Source organism: Rhinatrema bivittatum, chromosome 8 (assembly GCF_901001135.1).
Source record: "Rhinatrema bivittatum chromosome 8, aRhiBiv1.1, whole genome shotgun sequence".
In the NCBI taxonomy this organism is placed as follows: domain Eukaryota; kingdom Metazoa; phylum Chordata; class Amphibia; order Gymnophiona; family Rhinatrematidae; genus Rhinatrema; species Rhinatrema bivittatum.
The window spans coordinates 83,929,679-83,945,844 of record NC_042622.1 but is presented as its reverse complement, the minus strand read 5'-3'; the positions used below and the strand labels follow the sequence as shown (position 1 = coordinate 83,945,844).

Sequence of the window (16,166 nt, the reverse complement as noted above, 5' to 3'; positions counted from 1 at the left end):
AGCAGATCTTATTGGGGGAAGTCAATTTCTTATTGCTCACTCCTGGAAATAGGACATGGTGGTTATTTTGTGCCACTTTACCATACCTGGGAACTTTTGAGTTGTGGTCACCCTGACATTGCTATTGATCTTTGGGGGGGGGGGGGTGGGGGGTGGAAGGCTCCCTATCAACCTTTTCTCTACCTCCCCTCTCCCCAAGCTAATCCACACACTTACTGCTATCTCTACATCCCCTACCCCACTTCAGGAATTATCCTAGCACACTTCCCCTTCCCATCTTCCTGACTTGAGGACTTTTCTCTTTCCTTGTTCCCCTCCATAAATTATCATACTCATAGTTCCCTGATTTGTGCCCCAGGGTGTCTCCTTCCCCACTCTGCTGTCACCTCAGTCACGAGCCCTGGGATCACAGAGCACATGCTGAGCTGTATCTGCTCCAACCCTCCTCTCATAAAAATATAAAAAGTATCATGCTGGGTCAGACCACAGGTCCCTCATGCCCAGCATCCCAGTGGCCAATACGGATCTTTAGGAATATATTGCATTTTGGCTCCAAAAGCATAAATTAAAAAGTGAATCTATAGAATTTGAAGGTGTTAATGGATTGGTAGGCGAAGTAATGCTGATAAAAAAAAGCACCACTAATGGCAGCTTTGAAATTCCTTTAAAAGAAGTGATGCAAGTTCTGGGCTCACTATTTCCTAAGTACGTATGTTTCCTGTAGACACAAACAGGCCGATGCAATACCATGTGCTCAGGCTAGCACACGAGTTAACCCATGGTTGGACGCGTGTCCATAACCCCTTATGTAATAAGGGGATTAGCGCATCCAAAACGTGCATCCAAACTAGCACATAGCTAATAGCGCTCATCACATATAAATGCCATGTTGATGAGGCTATTAGCTATTCCCCCCTTATGTAAAAATAAATGCGTACCCGATGCGCACATTTTTACTCTCAAAAATTAACGCCTGCCCTGGATCTGGCGTTAAGTTTTAAGGAGCCCCAAAAGTTAACAGAAAAGCAGAAAATACTGCTTTTCTGTAGTTCCTCTTAATATTGTGGCGATATTAAGTTGGAGAAACTGAAAAAAAGTAGTAACATAAAAAAAAAAATTCTTGCCGGCAGTCAGGTTAGTAAAACGGATGCTCAATTAATAAGCATCCATTTTTCTAACCCATGGTTGTGCAAAAGTTAGGAAAACGGACTTGAGCGTCCGTTTTCCTAACCCACACACAGCCACTTCTCCTGGGTGCCGGATGCCGAGGAGGCACTAGGACCGCACCATTTCTCCTAATGCCTTCTTTTTAATGCAGTGGCTCATTTGCCTACTACATCACCTGCCCAGGAGAGGAGGATCGGTGTGTATTAGAAAAGCAGGCGCTCAATCATGAACGAAAGTTTTTTTGCGTGCCGATACTGCATCGCCTTGTAAATGGGAAAAATAGTTAGTAAATAAGCTCTTTAGTTAGAGTTTTGTTCTTTTACCTTTGATAGGTGAGGCAGTTACAACCATACTTGAATCAGGATGATCTTAAATCTATTGTACATGCGATTATGCTTAATCAGTTGGACTATTCTAACAGTTCAGTGCAAGATGTACTAACACTATTTTAAAAATACTGCATTTGTTACACAATACTGCAGTCAAACTTTTATGTAGTGTAAGAAATATGATCATGGTATGCCATGTTTGGTACACCTGCATTGGCTTCCAATAGTTTGTAGGATCAGGTTTAAGATCCTTTGCCTGGTCTTTAAAATTGTATCTAAAGGGCAGCCTAAGTATTTGGCAGACCTCCTGCTTCCCTATGTGCCTGGCAGAATTCCGTGATGTTCTCGACAAGATTTGCTTAGGGTCCCAGGCCCAAGCCAAATGAGACTAGAAAGCACTAGACCCGGAGCTTTCAGTTACCAGGGCCCCTGCCCTGAAATTTCCAGAGAGCCAGTAATTCTTTGCCCACTGATTTATGTATGCAACTATGGGAAATTTAGGAAGGGTATTAAGACTTGGATGTTTAGGCAGGTGTTTTGCTCTTAGTCATGTTATGATGGAGGAAGCATGTTCTATAATGGATGATATATGTAGTATGACATTTCCTGGGAGGTTAATGTAGTTTCATTGGAGATTTATTTTAAGGGTTTATGTTTTATGTTTATTATTGTATTTGATATGTGGTTTTATGATGTTAGATGCGGTATGTCTGTTTTATGTTACAAAAATATAATAATGTAAATTGCTTTTATTTTATGATATATTTTATAATTATGTAAACATTTTGATTTGTGATATGGAAAGGCAGTATATTAAATACAATAAACTAAACAAAAAGTAGTTCCATTTCTTGTTGCCATTCCCAGGGATAAGCAGTGGCTTTCCTGATGTCTACCTGGTTAATCATTATTTATGGACTTTTCCTCCTTTACAACCATAACTTCCGGCAACAAATTCCACAGCTTAATTATGCATTGAGTGAAAAAAATACTTTCTCCAGTTTGTCTTATATCTGTCACGTGTTAGTACAAGAACTAGGGGACACTCCTTGAAACTATCTGAAAGGACAAATAACCATTCCCTATTTATCTGTTCCACGCCATTCATGATTTTATAATCTTCTATTATATCCCTTCTCAGTCTCTTCTCCAAGCTGAAGAGCCCTACCCTGTTTAGCCTTTCTTCATAAGGGAGCCATTTTATTCCTTTTAACATTTTTGTAACCCTTCTCTATACTTTTTCGAGTTATGCTATACCTTTAATGAGATGTGGTGAGCAGAACTACACACAATACTCAAGGGGGCCGATGAAATATTATACGCGGCGGGCTGAGGTTATTTTTTTCTTACTATTAAAGAAGTACAGAAAAGCAGTTTTTTCTGCTTTTCTGTACTTTTTTTCAATGTTCTCAGCTATTGACGCCTGCTCCAGGCAGGCGTTAATAGCTGAGTATTAAATGTGCGTCTGAGACACATTTATTTTTTTGCATTTGGAGTGAATGAGTAATAGCCTCATTCACGTGCATTTGCATGTGATGAGCGCTATCTCATTCACTCTGCGGACGCGCGTTAAATAGGCGCTAATCCCCCTATTGCATTAGGGGGTGGATTAGCGCCTATTTAACCTGCGGGTTATACAGTGTGCTCGGCTGAGTGCACTGTATTGCATCTATCCTCAAGAGTCAAATTAGATGCACTGGAGATCATGCTCTGTGAGCCCAGTAATTAGAGAATTAAAGTGTGCCAAAGAATTGTGTGATGTCTCAGGTAAGAGCCTGCAATTACTTCCAGGGCTTTGTGGCCTCTTTTCCCTGCCCTTGACATTCTTAACTAGGCAGAAAGATGTTTCCTCTGGCTATTCCTTAAGGTGTCATGAGTTTACTTTGGTTGCTCTCTTTGGGTAATGGTTTCTCTATTTCATGGGCTTTTAGCAGTAACAGTATGCTTATTTGTTTTTCTGTTTTATGATTGTGGATATTTCATTATGTAAACTGCTTTTATTGTTTTTACAGATTACACAATATGTAAATGTTAAATAAATAAGATTGATAGTCTATGATAACCATCATGTAAATTCTGGTGGTTCCTATGGAACTGAATTAATTTGAATACATGTCTATATAGTCAGTAATTAAGGACCTTCCTTTTCAGTTTTTATTTTGTTTTCCAAGGAATGTATCAGTGTTTATTGTAACGAACAAAAATGGGAGAAAAATCAGTGGGAGAAAAAAAAGAAGTCATTTTTTCCATTCATATTCTTCCATTTTTGGTCCCTATCAATAATGAACTCCCAAATTTCTTATGACAACACCAAGTAATGCGACCCCCCCCCTCACAACGGCGATATTTCTCTAATGAAACATCTGTTTTAGTTATTTCTTTATGAATCAGAATTGCCCCCCCATCAAAAAAAACAAAAAACCTTTTGGGGTAGATTTTAAAACCCCTACGCGCGTAAATCCTCCTGGATTTATGTGCTCAGGGCACTCATGCGCCGGCGCACCTATTTTGCATAGGCCGCCGGCGCGCACAAAGCCCCGGGACGCGCGTAAGTCCTGGGGCTTCCTAAAAGGGGCGGGAGGGGCGTGTCCGGGAGCAGGGGCGGTCCAGAGCGGGCCGGGAGGGCGGTCCCGAGTCCCCCGGCACTGCGGCCTGTGCTGGGGGTTGCCGGGGCGGCAGGCGTAACTTGCCCAACAAAGGTAGGGGGGGGGGATTTAGGTAGGGCTGGGGGGTGGGGTAGATAGGGGCCGATTTCGGAGCGGCCTCAGAGGGAACGGAGGCAGGCTGCGCGGCTCGGCGCGCACAGGCTGCCGATTTTGCGCAGCCTTGCGCGCGCCGACCCCGGATTTTATAAGATACACACGTATCTTATAAAATCTGGTGTACTTTTTGAAGATCTACCTCTTAGTGTGGTGCACAATAAAAAACCTGCACACACAACTGAATTAGACAGCCCCATTTTATGACTTTTCATTTGGTCTACAGAATAGCTGTGAATTATTTTAATTGCATTTCACTTCAGTAAGCACTCAGAGGACAATATTTAGAGTGACTAACCTGGGTAAATGGGTGTTTACTGAGTAAATTGCCCTAACATATTACATTGTAAATAACAAAAAAGACCAAATTGGCCCATCTAGTCTACCCAGTTTTGATTCTTCCACTTTAGGTAGATGAGCACACAAATACACATACTCAATCCTTGTACTTTTTTACCTGAATTTTCATTGCCTACCAATGTTCTTCATATCAGTCAGTTATAATGATGGCCTCCACCATTTTCACTAATAGGCCATTTCCTCTATGATTCTTACAAGAAAATTATTCCTTACCTGCTAATTTTCGTTCCTGTAGTACCATGGATCAGTCCAGACAGTGGGTTATATCCTCCAACCAGCAGATGGAGTCAGAACAGAGTTTGAGAGCGTCAGCATATAGAGTAGTGCACCCTCTGCTGGAGCTCAGTATTACGCGTAGCAAAGCCCAAAAGCAAAACACAACATTTTGGATCCAGATCCGTCCCCAAAAAGGAACAGAGAAAGATATAAGTAAACAAACGGTCAACGAGACCACCAACAGTCAACTTGTGAGGAGCTGTGAACAGTAACAATAATCAGAGACAAACAGAATGAAAGTTACCTGGAAGAATCCGAGCAGGACCTAATGAAACCCCTAGTGGCGGGCGTCTGGACTGATCCATGGTACTACAGGAACGAAAATTAGCAGGTAAGGAATAATTTTCTTTTCCCTGTACGTACCTGGATCAGTCCGGACAGTGGGATGTACCCAAGCTTCCCTAAACCGGGTGGGGTCCTGAGAGACCTGCTCGGAGAACTTGATCGCCAAAAGAACCCGTGTACTGAGGCGCCAGGTGTAGTCTGTAATGTCTGGAAAAAGTGTGCAACGACTTCCACGTCGCCGCACGGCAGATTTCCTGGGAGGAAACGGAGCGAGATTCCGCCCAGGACGCCGCTTGGGATCGCGTGGAATGAGCCGACACGCTGCGAGGCGGCACCCGCCCCGCCGCAATGTAAGCCGATGAGATGGCGTCCTTTATCCAGCGCGTAATAGTCGTCTTGGATGCCTGAGAACCTCTCCTCGGTCCTGACCAGAGGACAAACAAATGATCGGATACCCGGAAGTCATTGGTAACCTCCAGGTAACGGAGCAGCACACACTTGACGTCCAGGAGCCGGAGAGACCGGGGTTCCTCTGGAGCGAACGCTGGAAGCTCCACCGTTTGATTGACGTGGAAGGCCGAAACCACCTTTGGTAGGAAGGATGGCACCGTACGAAGGGAAACCCCGGAGTCGGAGAAACGCAGATAAGGGTCCCGGCAGGACAAGGCTTGGAGCTCTGAGATCCGGTGAGCAGAAGAGATGGTTACCAGGAAAACCGTCTTGAGGGTCAGGTCCTTGAGGGAGGACCCCCTCAGGGGTTCAAAAGGAGGGCCCGACAGCATTCGCAGCACCAAGTTGAGGCTCCAAGAAGGGAAAGGATCCCTGACCGGTGGCCGTAGGTGTTTGGCACCCTTCAGAAAACGTGCGATATCCGGCTGAAGGGGTAGAGAGCAGTCCTTCTGTACCAAGACATTCAAGGCCGCCACCTGAACCCGGAGCGAATTATAGGCGAGACCCTAATCCAGACCATCCTGTAGGAAATGAAGGATCAGCGGGACAGTCGCCTCCATGGTTTGGACCCCACGGTCGGAGCACCAGGCTTCGAAGACCTTCCAAACTCGAACGTAAGCGACGGAGGTCGAAGGCTTGCGGGAACGAAGCATCGTTGAGATCACTGTCTCCGGGTAGCCTCTGTGGCGGAGACGGCGCCGTTCAAAAGCCAGCCCGCAAGACAGAAGAGTTCTGCCTGCTCGAAAAATACCGGCTCCTGATGCAGAAGATGAGGAAGATGGGACAGGCGAAGTGGGCCGTCCACCGTCATCTGAAGTAGATCTGCGAACCATGGCCGACGGGGCCATTCTGGGGCGACGAGAATTACAGTCCCTCGATGATGTTCCAACCTGCGGAGAACCTTGCCGACCAGAGGCCAAGGAGGAAACACATAGAGCAGTTGATCCGACGGCCACGGAAGGGCGAGGGCATCCACCCCCTCCGCGCCACGCTCTCTTCTGCGGCTGAAGAAGCGTGGAGCCTTGGCGTTGAGAAAGTTTGCCATTAGATCGAGGCGTGGAGTCCCCCAACGACGGACGATGAGATGCATTGCCTCGTCAGAGAGAGCCCACTTGCCGGGGTCTAGCTGTTGACGACTCAGGAAGTCCGCCTGAACATTGTCCACCCCAGCGATGTGAGAGGCCGCTATCCGGACGAGATTGCTCTCCGCCCACTCCATCAGGGGAGTTGACTCGAGGGAGACATGCTTGCTTCTTGTCCCCCCTTGACGATTGATGTAGGCCACAGTGGTGGCGTTGTCCGAGAGGATCCTCACCTCTCTGTGTCGCACCAGGGGAAGAAAACGCTGGAGAGCGAAACGCATGGCTCTCGTTTCCAGGCGATTGATCGGCCACTTTGCCTCCTCTGGCGTCCAAGTCCCCTGCGTGGCGCTTCTTTCGCAGACGGCGCCCCATCCTGCGAGGCTGGCATCGGTGGTCACCACCACCCAATTGGGAACCTCGAGCGAGACTCCCCGAGCCAGATGCGAGGGGACAAGCCACCAATCCAGGCTTTTCCTGGCTAATGGTGGAAGCGGCAGGATCACCTGATACTCCTGGGAGACTGGTTTCCAACGGGATAGCAGGGATGCCTGCAGTGGACGCAGGTGTGCAAACGCCCAGGGTACCATGTCGATGGTGGAAGCCATTACTTCCAGGAGCTGCAGATAATTCCAGGTGGTTGGTTCTTCCAAAGCCGAAAACCGAGACACGTACTCCCTCAGAGCTTGCGCCTTGTCCTGGCGCAGGAACACCATACCCCGCCGGGTATCGAAGCTCGCTCCTAAGAAATCCAGGTGTTGCGAGGGCAGAAGGGAACTCTTTGGAAGGTTCACCACCCAGCCCAGAGAGCGTAGGAATTGTACTACTCTGGCCACTGAGGTCTGACCATGTGAGAAGGACTTCGCTCGAATCAGCCAGTCGTCTAGGTACGGATGTACTAGGATACCCTCCTTGTGGAGGGCCGCCGCCACCACTACCATGATCTTTGTGAAGGTCCGAGGTGCGGTCGCCAAACCGAAGGGAAGCGCCTTGAACTGAAAGTGTTGACCGAGAATCTTGAAGCGAAGATACCGCCGGTGAGCCGGCAGGATGGGAATGTGCAAGTATGCTTCCGAGAGATCCAGTGAAGCGAGGAATTCTCCCTTGTGCACTGCGGCAATCACTAATCGAAGAGTCTCCATGCGGAACCGGCTGACCCTGAGGGCCTTGTTTACCTCCTTCAAGTCCAGGATGGGCCGAAAGGAACCGTCCTTTTTGGGAACGATGAAGTAAATGGAATAGTGGCCCAAGCCCACCTCGAAGGGGACGGGAACGATGGCCCCTATTTCCTGCAGTCGGTCTAGTGTTTGTTGAACCGCTATCCTCTTGAGATCCGAACCGCAGGGGGAGAAGATGAACCGGTCCCTCAGGGGACGGACAAACTCCAAGGCGTAACCGTCTCTTAAGGTGTCCAGCACCCCCTGGTCCGTGGAGATAACTGCCCACTCCTCATAGAAGTCCATGAGGCGGCCTCCGATCCAGGGAGGTGAGAAGTGGGCTCCTTTGGCATCATTGGGAGGACTTTGTGGGCGGATTTCCCTGCCCTGGACCCTCTCTCGCGGGCCTCCGCCCACGAAAGGAACGAGACCAAGGCTGGGATCTTGTCGGCTGTGTCCGGGAACCGGACTGCCAGTAAGACCTATAACGTCGCTGTGCCCTGGCCCTGGTTCTACCGGAAGGAAATGACCTGAAGGAACGCTGTCTATCCTCCAGCAGCCGATGCACCGAATTTTCCCCCAGTGACTTGATGATCTGATCCAGGTCCTCTCCAAATAAAAACTTCCCCCGAAAGGGGGTTGTAGCAGCCCACAAGAGCCGTCGGGCTGCTACAACCGAAACCATGGACCGCGCCATTACGCGAAAGAGATCATACAAGCCGTCCGCCCCGTATGCTATGGAAGATTCCAGATGGTCCGCCTGGGCGGCCTCTTCGGGGGGCAACTCCTGAGAGGTGAGAAGCTGCTGTACCCAGAGTAAGCTGGCCCTTTGCGCGAGCGAACTGCACATCACGGCCCGCATACCTAGGGCGGAGACTTCGAAGACCCTCTTGAGGAAGGTTTCTAGTTTACGGTCCTGCGTATCCTGCAGGGCCGTTCCACCCGTGACCGGGATGGTCGTCCTCTTGGTCACTGCCGACACCGCTGAATCCACCTTGGGCACCTTGATAAGATCCAAAAAATCCTCAGGGAGCGGGTATAGCTTTTCCATGGCACGTGTGACTTTCAAGGACGCCTCGGGAGTGTCCCACTCCCTGGTGAGAAGCTGTAGGAAGGACTCATGGATAGGGAAAGCCCTTGCCCTAGGACGGAGGGCGGCAAGTACTGGATCCCCTTTGCGAGAAAAGGTGGCGACGGCAGGAGCCACAGGGATCGGCGGATCTGGAGGTGGGTCGAGGTCCAGCTCCTGAATAATATGGTGGATGAGTTCATCCAGCTCTTCTTTTTGAAAAATCCGTAGGGCTCGAGGGTCGTCCCCCTCCGTATGTCCATCCGGATGCGCCTCCGGGGGTTCCGGGGAGTCGTCTCTCACCGGCGAAGCCTTCCCCATGGTACAACGGGGTGGCACGGGAGAGGGACCCGGCAGGGATCCAGGCGTAACGGGCGAGGCGATGAGACCAACAGCAAGTTTAGGAACCTTGGGGGGAGGGGCCCCCAGGGGATTCGGCGCCTGCGCTCCCATACCCTGCAAATAAGCCATTTGCATTGCCAGAATAAAATCAGGTGAGAAAAACGGGGAGCTGATTGGAATCCCTGGGGGGGGGGACCGTCCTGGGAGCCCCGGTCAGGCAAACCCCCCGCCGGGGGCAAAGCCTGTTGAGAGCCAGTACAACCAATCCTGTCTGCATCTGGGAGCGAGTCCGTCTCACGCTGTCCCCCCTAAAATGGCCGCCGTTCCCGCCAAAGGCGGCGTCGTGGCCGGCCCGCGCCGCCCGGGGCTGAGGAGGAGGCAGGTCCGAAATCGCACCGGAGGACTGCAGGATGCCTTCCCTGTTGGGGAAGCACCGCTCACAAAGCCCCTCCCTCAGAAATTGATTCCCTGGTTCGCCGCAGGCCTCACACCTCGAGGACCGCGGCATGTCAGCACCGGGAAAAAAGCCTCGGGGGGGGGGGGGGGGCAAAAACGAGCTAGTGCTGCGGGGGGGGGGGGGGGGGGGGGGGAGCGCCTGGAATGGCCCTAACAACCCGCCGAAGGGGTCCAGGAACTGCGGGGGGAAACCCCCGTTTCAGTTGAGCACACACCCGCGGGCGGAGCTTGCGAACCGCGGGACCCACAAATGACGCGTGGAGCGGCCAGAACCACCGGCATCCACGGGGCACCACCAAAAAGAAGCAAACCTGTGGAGAAAGAAACTCAAAAAAAAAAAACAACTTCCACTTACCCCAACGGAAGAGGAAAGAAGTACAGAATAGAGAAGGCAGAGCCACAGACACACGCTTCCTCAAAAATTGAAAAGTCTTTTTTTTTTTTTTTAATTTTAAGGATCCAAAATGAAGAGAAACATAAGACAGGGAAATACTGTGGAGAAAAAGAAAGAAATAACCAAAAATGAAGAAACCCTGTCAATCTGGGGGAGCTAGTGGATCCCCCCACTCACATCTGCCGGAGTCAGAAGAATACTGAGCTCCAGCAGTATTGGGTGCACTACTCTATATGCTGACGCTCTCAAACTCTGTTCTGACTCCATCTGCTGGTCGGGGGATATAACCCACTGTCTGGACTGATCCAGGTACGTACAGGGAAAAGACCAACACTAAAGCCAACCTTGTCATCACATTTTCTAACAATCCACAGAGCCATCAAAACTAGCAAAGCTATTGTCCAAAACGTCTGTTATATTCATTAAAGTTTGAGTTTTAACTATGGCCACTCTATGTAGGTGACCCCCAATACCCTCTGGGAAGCGTGATGCAGCTTTGCCACTGTTATCTGGATTGTAACTGCCTCTCCCAAAGCATTCTTGGAAGCTCGCTGCAGCCATGCCACCGTTATCAGAGTTCTAACTACTGCTCTGCAGATTTCCCCTTCTTGGAAGGCACTACTATTAGGATGAAAATTGTGTCCTCGCCCCCACCCAGAATGGCTAAAAGTCTGTGGGCTTTCACAGTTTGTGCATTTTTAGCCAGATTTAAAAAAGAGGTGTTGCCAGGGATGGAAGAGGGATACAACATATCCACATTTCATTTTCCAATGTATACACATTGTTTTACCCCGATTTTGCCTTCCGCAGTCATAGCAGGGGCAAAATATATGTACTTGCAGATCTTGTAGGCAGTTTTATAAAGAGAAACTTTTCCTATATATTTAAAAACATTTATAGCCTGCTGTTCTGAAAACCTTGCTCATCGTGGGTTATAGGATAAAAACATGAATACAGTCAAATGAGTTATACCGATACCCATGTTACAATACCATATTCTACTCTCAGACTAACAAAATAGAACAGAGCTGCAGTAAAGGCAGATTAAATGTGTGTCTGTTACGTTTATGTTATGTTTATTTTATGTTGTTTATGATATTAAATTTGTTTTATTATGGTAATTTTAAAGTTAATTTTTTAATTATATTATAACAGTTTTATACTCTTCACTTTTGTTATTTTATTTAAGGTTGTTTTAATTTTAGCAATGCATTTTACTATAGTCTCTTATAATATGTTAAATTTTTAAATGGTTACCAGATTGATATTTTTGATTTACACTATACGACCACGTTGTACACCGTCTTGATTGTCAGATAGACGGTATATAAAATAGACAAATAAATAAATACCATCCGAGGTATAAAAGTACCTGTGGACCTTGCAACAACACTGGCTACTAAAAAAACTGCCCTTTTGCTGACATGGTGTGCATAAGTAAATTTAATTACAGATTTATATTCCACATTTTACAAGTAATATTTGAACAAAATGGATTAAACATTGTCTCATGTTAATAAAACAGCAACATAAGAACAAGAACACATAAAATTTATATCAAAGAATATTCTAAAATCATATATACAAAAACCTAATAATTAAAATCACATTACCCATGAACTATGTCAACAACCCCAAAATCCTTCCTATCATCTAATCTTCACTGATTCTGTTCACCCTTCCAATGTCTCACCAGTTAGTAAAAACTTCCAAGGACATTTCCTCACCCAGGTTAACAGTCCAGAGTTGTCTAATTAGTTCAAATAAATCTGTATTCAATTTGCTTTTGCACATTGCATACCAAATGAACAGACTGTTGTGGCTTTTGTACCCTGAAGTCAATTTTTACCTCCAATGTGTCTCCTTCCAAGAGCTCCAGAGCTGGCTGTAGAAAGGAGAACAGATGGTGTCTCATTTGGAAAGTCCCATTATATCTTAATTTAACTGAAGGAAAAAATAACTTAATATTTTTTAGCGATTAAATCTGCCATAGCTAAAATTCCCTTTAATTTTCACATATCAAAATTGAATTCTTGTCATCTCCAGTGGAAATTCAGTGTTCACCACTACTATTAAAAAAAAAAAAAAAGACAAGACTGAGTGTTGGTTTTGATGATGTAATTGTTATACATGATACTGAAAATAAAAATGCAATTTACAAAAAAAATAAAATAAAAAAAGAGACAAGATGGTACATACTACATTCCTCATGGCACACCAAGCCTGAATGGTCAGTTTTATCAAATTTCATTAGGAATATTATAGAAGCATGAGAACTAGTCAGTTCCAAATCCGAAGTAACACAGTAAATGACAGCAAATAAAGACCAACATAGTCCTTTCAATCTGCCCAGTTGAGATTCATCCATTTTGGGCAAATCCTCCCCAAATGATTCTAAACCAGTGGTCCCCAAAGCCAGGACAGGTTTGGGGACCACTGTTCTAAACCAACATGTAATATTATATCATCTGAGACCTGGAAACTTAAGAACGCCAAGTTTTTTCTCTCACAAGAGCTGAAGCTCTCTTAGATTTCCACATACATTTACTTGTAGCCAATTTCAGTGACATAAGTAAGTGTCTTCCTTTGTAACCAACAAAGTGGCAATTGCAGTGCGTAAAGCAATTTCAGCAAGAGACACATTTCAGTTCTATCATGTAATTTCTCATTACATGGAAGGTGTGTGGGCAATAGATTTGTCAGATTTTGTGTTTAGCTATGTTGTATGTACTTATATTTTAATTGTGAAGGATTTTTCTTTGATTTTTTTTTTAATGTACTGATATACCTTGTTCAGAACGTTCTTGGGGTAGGCGAGTAACAAATTGCCAAATAAAGAGAGCACAATAGATCCTGCTATTGCTCACTATCACGTTTTCCATAACAGACTGAACATTCATTTCGTGAAGCTATGTTAAACCAAGTAAACCAAGGTATTTGAGACCACTCTTTCCCTGATTTTAGAAGGATTACCCCATCCACTTATTTGTTAGTTGGCTGTTAGGTGTTAATGTCTTTGACTTTCCAAAATTAATCTACAAGCTCACATACTTCCCAAACAATCCTCTGAGTTACTTATAAATAGTTGTTCTTTTATTGTTTTTGAGTCATAACCCACCTTTTCACAGACTGTGTTTAAGGTGAGGGATAATGGGAAAATAAAATGTAAATTAAAAAACACAAGTACAAAAATAATTATGACAGCAATTCTGGAAAATAAACAGTATATAAAACAGAATTACAGCTAAGACAGATAAATATCCAATAGCTTGTCATTTGCAAAAAAAAAAAAAAAAAACACAACAAAATCTAAACTAAATTTGGTATAAAATTCTTAAGCCTATCTAATGACATAGATGCTAAAATGTTAATATATCGGTTTATTAAGAAGATATGACAATAAGACTCTGGAAGACAGGTTTTTGTCAGGGATCACCAAAATCAATTTCAGATTTATATTGCATAGGAAACGTTTCTGGAGTAGAGAATCACAAAACATCCTGAAGGGGAGTGTGGATGAGATCTTTGTTCATGTAAAATCTGGTACAACTTAGGGCAAAAGCCATCAGATGCTGGTGCCTTTGTTTTAAGTTCTTCATAACATCTTTCATTGTTTTTTCAGAAAAAGGTTTGTTCAACCTCCACAACTGCTCCTCATAAGAGCATAAAAGTGCCTTGCTGGGTCAGATCAAGGTTCATCAAGTTCAATATCCTATCTCCCCCAGTGACTAGTCTGGATCTCTAGCAAGTATGTGGCAGATCTCTGTAAATTCAACATCTTCAAAAGAAGGTTCTGTAGTTGCACCAGGGTAACACGGTAGAAAGAGACTAACTAGTTTGCCCAGTTATTCTGACCATATTGCTAAGGATACACCCCAACTGCCAGCCAAAGAGTGTGACCACCTGCAATTTTTTTTTTCTTATGTAGGACAGTTTTTTGTCTTCTTCTTCAGAATTCCTCCATTTTGGGTACAACAGCATAAAAAAGTCCCCACTTAATTGCCTCCAGCACCTACCTCTCTCATGTCTAAGCAGAAAGCTCTGTAATAATCTAAATAGCTAGCAATTCTCACATGCCCATATCTGACCTCCCAAATTCCCTGTCAGAAAGATCAGTGAGTGCCTGTGTTTCCACTACCAGTTAATTAAAAACTTGCAGCCTACCAGACAGACCGAGCCACGTGGCTGCCTGTATTTCTACTAAGATTTATAACCTTTTACAACTTTTCCATTCATTCTCACACAGACTTTTGTTTCACAAAGAACTGTGTCTTAATGTATAGATAAAGGGCTGCTGATATAAATTATATTTTGAAAAAATACTGAGTTATAAATGGATATTTTTTCCAGACAGGAGGGAAAGTGTGGAAAACATGGATAGATCAGGCAAAGCTCAAGCAATGGTCTAGGGTCTGGCTGCTTAGATTTAATGCTAAAAAATACAGAATTATGAATTATGTTGCAAGTGAAATTCTTCTAAGCACCCCTCCACTCCACATCCCTGGTTATAACCAGCCAACCCCTCCACATCCCATCCCTGACTACAATCACTCCACCCATCTTCATCCCATGCCCATCCCATCCACTGCTCCCCATCTCTAACTAAATTCACCTCTTCCCTCTCCATCCCTGTTTATAACCACAGCATACCTTCACTCCCCATCCCATCCCTGGCTATAATTACACATCCCCTCCCCATCTCAGACTATAATCATCCCACCCCATCCACTTCTCCCCCTCCCCTTCTCCATCCCATCCATTCCTCACCTGCCCTCCCCATCCCTGATTATAATCTTCCCATTTCATCTCTGTCCACCACACCCATCCCAGACTGCTCCCCATCCCCAACCTTAATCACTTCTCCCCTCTACATCCCATCCCTGACTATAACCCCTCCCATCTCCAGCTTTAATCAATCTCTCCCCCTCTCCATTCCATCTAACCATCACCTACACATCCCCATCCCTGACCATAATCCCATCTCTTTCCACCACACTCATCCCCATCTTAGCCACAGCTCCCAGCCCTAGCTATCACATCTCCCCTCTCCATCTCATACACTGCTCCCACTCCTGGTTATAACCACCCCACCCATCTTCATCCTATTTCATCTCTGTACACCATACCCATCCCAAACCCATTCACTGCTCCCCATCCCTAACTATGATCACCTCTCCCCTCCCAACCCATCCACTGTTCCCCCATATCATCTCTATCCACCCCATAGATCCCCATTCCTGGCTATAATCAACCCTCATATCTCATCACTGTCCATCCCTCCCCAGCCCATCCACTGCTACTCATCCCTGGATATAACCACCATTCTCCTCCCCAGCTCATCTCTGACCACCACTCCTCATTTCTGGCTATAGTTACTCTTTCCCTCCCACCTCATCCCATGCCATACGATTGTAGCTTGGGGGCTGCTTTTCTTTCTTTCTAATTACCTGGTTGTCTGTCAGCATTTCTTGCCCAAGGGAGAGGGAAGCAGAGTCAATTGTAAATAAGTGAAAAAATACTTGCATTCTGTATGCCTGGTTGAAAGAAATCCCAGAAATGTTGCAGTGGTTAAAAACAGGGAAAGACAGGCTGAGCCAGCCAATGTTTTCTTGTCTCATCCATGGCTGATTATCTTCTATTGTTCTGAAAGGATAGCAGAAGCAGGCTGCATCCATGTCAAAAGTCAGAACAGAAGGGATTCAGCTCCACTTGTTGCAGAGGAAGCAGGACTCACAGAAAAAAAGCAAACCACACAAAGAGAATGCATTGAGAAAGTTGCAGTTGTACCTTTTGAATCAGCCGGGTCTGCAGGGAAAGATAAAAGGAAGTGACATCAGCAGAGGTCTCCAGTAATGTAAATCACTCTGAGAAAATCAGAACACAAGAATTGAAACCAGTGCCAGCCTAGATGTCAGCAAGCATTGAGAAATCCCATCATATAATTTTTATTTCAAAACGAAGCTTTAAAAAGGTTTTAGAAGATAAAGTTGGATGGTGTTTCACAGGAAGCAGTTGGAGCCAATACAAATCTATGGAAGATCAA

At 45.7% G+C, this 16,166-nt stretch overlaps 1 protein-coding gene across 2 annotated transcripts in view; it reads right to left on the bottom strand.

Annotated features, from left to right (window-relative positions):
- NCS1 (neuronal calcium sensor 1) overlaps positions 1 to 15,948 on the bottom strand; it is a 75,335-nt gene extending 59,387 nt beyond the window's left edge. The window contains exons 1-2 of one of the 2 annotated variants that reach the window (XM_029612332.1): positions 15,643 to 15,948; positions 11,973 to 12,192 (exon numbers count right to left, since the gene is read on the bottom strand). The gene's annotated coding sequence lies outside the window, so the exon portion shown is untranslated. The remainder of the gene's footprint in view (positions 1 to 11,972; positions 12,193 to 15,642) is intronic. The other variant, XM_029612333.1, reaches the window with a different exon arrangement.
- Between the last annotated feature and the right edge of the window lie 218 nt (positions 15,949 to 16,166).